Source organism: Macaca mulatta, chromosome 6, assembly GCF_049350105.2.
Source record: "Macaca mulatta isolate MMU2019108-1 chromosome 6, T2T-MMU8v2.0, whole genome shotgun sequence".
NCBI classification, from domain to species: Eukaryota; Metazoa; Chordata; class Mammalia; order Primates; family Cercopithecidae; genus Macaca; species Macaca mulatta.
In genome coordinates this window covers 168,849,456-168,853,828 of record NC_133411.1, presented here as the reverse complement: position 1 = coordinate 168,853,828, position 4,373 = coordinate 168,849,456, and positions in this window count along the sequence as shown.

The window sequence follows — 4,373 nt, the reverse complement described above, 5'->3', positions numbered from 1 at the left end:
AGCTGGGACTATAGGGGCGTACCACCAAGCCTGGATAATTTTTTGTTTTTAAATTTCTTTGTAGAGGGATCTTGCTATGTTGCCCAGGCTGGTCTCAAACTCCTGGGCTCAAGCAGCCCTCCCACTCTGGTCTCCTGAGTGGCTGGGATTACAGGTATGAGCCACCACACCTGGCCCTGTATGTGCCTTTTGTCTTTGTCACATTTATTCCTGCCTGGAAGAGGGACATTATGGCCACATTTAAAGGACAGAGTAGGGAAACTCTAGAAGGGCCATGGGCCTCTCCTGACAGTGTGAATTTGCCATACTGTCCCCACTGTCCCCAGACTGCCTACTTCCAGACTTCTCATATGAGAGAAAAAATAAACAGCTCTTTTTGATTTGTTCAAGCAACTGTTATGTGTGTTCTGTTATGTGCAGCCAAACTCACTCCCCTAACTGATACACAGCTCTTCCTGGCTGGATGACTTATTCTCTCTGAGCCCTGAGTCCTTCATTTAAGGTTTTTTGGTGAGGATTAGAAGATACAGAGGACTTAGGCAGTGCCTGGCACAGCAAGAAGCAGCTATTATTATTATTACTGTTTCAGTGGATTGCAGTTCAGTGCTCTTTCTACCAAATTGACTCACAGCTTAAAAATCACTCACACTGACTCAATATCCCATTAAGCCCTCCCCAGCCCCAGCCCCCCTTCTCCAGCTGCAGCTCTGGTCCACTGCCTCAAAGTCAGCCTGAGGAAATGCTTATAATGTCCCAGAGAGAGGAACAGTTTATGAAAATGCTGACACAGAGGAAACACCTAATAATTAGTGGCTGACGACCACAGACATGGAGGCAATTAGGAAGGTTGTATAAATTGAGGGGACTAAAGCAACTTCTCATTTATTCCTCAAATGTTTTGCCTAAGCCTCCGAGATATTTCTTCTGCCAGCAGTACTGACTTTGGATGAGAAGTGGTGGAGAGTTTGTAGGAGCTGTGAAGAAGCTTTAGACTTCAGATGCCTTTCCTGTTCCAGTGGCCACTCTGCTAGGCTTTCTCCCATATGCGCTGGGGCCACGTGGGTTGTGCTGGGCATGCGTGAGCCCATAGGACTTACAAGGGCTCAAAGGGCAAGGATGGCCTGTGGTTCCCAAAGGCACACTTGGCCTACAGTTCTGTCAAAGGATGGTGCCATTTATCTACCTGGCTCTTTTGTTTTCTTTGACACTACTTCCTTAGCACTGATGGTTTAGGGACCACCGAAGATGCTAATACCTGCCAAAGTGGCTTCCTTCCATGTGGGGCTAAGAAGTGAGGCACATGTCTCTCTATACTGGGGGCTGGTTGGGTCCCCAGAAGTATACTGGGCAGGCTAAAATTGGGCATCCATTCTAATTAATATCCCTTTATCATCATCATCTTTATAAAAAAAAAAACACAATTAAAAAAATCTAGGCATTAAAATAAGACTAACTTCAAGCCCCAGTACCACTCCCCAGAAGTGATATTAACAGGAATGAAACCAATGAACTTTTCCTGTAATTTATCCCAGCGATGTTTTAGCATTTCTTTCAGATTCTCCCTCTCCCTTCCTCTGCCCGCAACCACCCCAGGGAGCTCTGGTTTGCTACTTAATCCAGCTGTCTATATGAAAACTTGGGGGCTCTCAAGGCATCAACTTGAAGGACATGAGGAAAACTCTCAAATTTCCATTTTCTTACCTAGGGAGATTTTCCTAAGGGCTAAGGCACAGTGAGTTGCTTTTGTTGTTTCTTATAATGAACAGCCCTTTAGATCTTAGATTTAGAAATGTTCATTTGGGATTCCTTAGTAATCACTGCTCTGGATGGCTCTTGGCATAAGATGAATGATGAGAGAAGGAACATGAAGGCTTGTGGGAGGTGCTCTGAGAGTCATCTTGACCACGCTTATTTCTTATAGGAACTGACACTGCCAGTAGCATCCCCTTGGAAGGATAAGTATGACTAGCAGTGTGAGCACAACTTATGAAGGCCTATTTCTAGAAGATTCTCCCACCCCTGCGGGATAGGTAAAATATGGGAGGCAGTGAGAGTGACTGGGCATTCTCTTCCCTGCCGTCCCTTTCCCTGCTGAGGGCTTCTGTGATGGAGTCACGTCAGAGTGCCCAGTTACTCCTAGGGCCTGCAAAAAGGTCTTGGACCTGAAGCCACCTTCTGTCTCCTCAGCTTTAGTTTCCAAACTGCAGGCCTCCCTGGCCCATTGCTGTTGCTCCATAAAGTGACACAGTGGGGTGGATGAAGCAGTTGGGATCTGTTTTTAGCCAAAGCTTTGTCCACAGCCTATAATTTCTTCTTTTTTCTTTTTTCGAGACAGAGTCTTGCTCTGTTGCCCAGGCTGGAATGCAGTGGCACGATCTTGGCTCACTGCAGCCTCCTCCTCCTGGGTTCAAGTGATTCTCCTGCCTCAGCCTCCTGAGTAGCTGGGATTACAGGTGCCTGCCACCACGCCTGGCTAATTTTTGTATTTTTAGTAGAGACGGGGTTTTGCCATGTTGCCCAGGCTGCTCTTGAACTCCTGACCTCAAGTGATCTGCTGGCCTAGGCCTCCCAAAGTGCTGGGATTACAGGCGTGAGCCACTGTGCCCAGCGAACAGCCTATAATTTCCAAAGGACTGATGAGCTGTAAGTCCTACTTTCAGTTCCCAAGAAGTAGCATCAGTAATTGAATAGTGTACTGTTTCTCAAATATCAGTGATTAGCATATCTACATTATGATTTTTGCTATTTCTGCAGTCTTCTATTATTTAAGTAAATTTAAAAATCATTCCATCACTTTTTGACTCAGTAAAATTTATTTTAAGAAACTTTTATGTCATCTGTATGTTGAAATACTAGTGTCACTTGTGCTAAAGAGATGTTTTTAGTAGAAATAAGTAAAATAGAAACAAAATAATGTTATTAAAATTGAGCTTTGAGGTTGTCTGCTTAAATTTCTGAGCCTGAGGTCTGATATCTCTTTACTTAAAGAAATACATCCTAGCTAACACGGTGAAACCCTGTCTCTACTAAAAGTACAAAAAATTAGCCGGGCGTGGTGGCGGGTGCCTGTAGTCCCAGCTACTTGGGAGGCCGAGGCAGGAGAATGGCATGAACCTGGGAGGCAGAGCTTGCAGTGAGCCGAGATGGTGCCACTGCACTCCAGCCTGGGCAATAGAGCAAGACTCTATCTCAAAAAAAAAAAAGAAAAAGAAATGAACAAGTTGGGGGTAGCGGCTCAGGATTGTAATCCCAGTGCTTTGGGATGCCAATGTAGGAAGATCATTTGAGGCCAGGAGTTTGAGACCAGTCTAGGGAACACAAGGAAACCCTGTCTCTACAAAAAGGTAAAAAAGGAAAAAATTTTAAATAAACCACACACATAAAGAAAGAGATTAGCAAGTATTAGAGGGGTGTTAGGTGTCTACTAGTAAGACAGTTCTCTTAGATGGACCCAATTCTCCCCCTCATCTTGCTTATAGTTCTCAAGAGTAACTAAAGAATGTGCTGGGGATATAATATCCTGAGATTTGGAGGAGCCAACTGGAACAGCTTGGGCTTTATTTCAGTCCCTCCTAGAAACAAGATGTTCTTCAATGCTTTAGCTCAGTGAGTCCCATATCCGCTGGTATAAAACCCAGGATGAGCTGCTTTCCAGGGTCCTTCAGCTGTGGTGCAAGGGGGCATGTGCAGATGAGCCTTCATCTGCCCCAGGCAGCTTTTCCTGAGCTTTGAGGGACTGGCTCATTGTGAATCCTGGACTTCTGTTGTCCCTTGCTGCCTGTCTGTGAGTAATAAGCCCATTTCATGTAATGGGTTATGTGTGTGAATATTCTCTTAACTTGGCAAGCAATTGGTGCACAGTGAACCTGCTTTGCACTAGCACCAAGGCAAGACTTTCAACTTGACAGAATCAGAAAGAATAAAAGAGACTGAAAAGAGAGTAACTTTTTAATTCTGTGGTTTAATATTATTGTTGCCTACTTGGTACTCTACTTAAGTTATCCTATAGGTAGGCAGAATGCAAAGTACACTACCTGAGCAGTTTATGGTGTCTTAGAAAGTTAGAACCTGAAGGGCACAGTGAGCTCAACTTCCTTCTTGCATAGATGAGGGAAGTAGCATCCCAAGGGGAAGGTGAGGACAAAATAACTTAAATTTTTTTATTGTAGTAAAATACATATAACATAAAATTTCCTGTTAGTAACATACAATATTCATAATGTTGTGCAACCATCACTATTACCAAGTTCCAGAACATTTTTATCACTCCAAAAATAAATTCTGTACCTATTAATAATTCCCATTTCCCCCTTCCCCCAGCTCTGGCAACCACTCCTCTGCTTTCTGTTTTTATAGATTGAATCTGGATATTT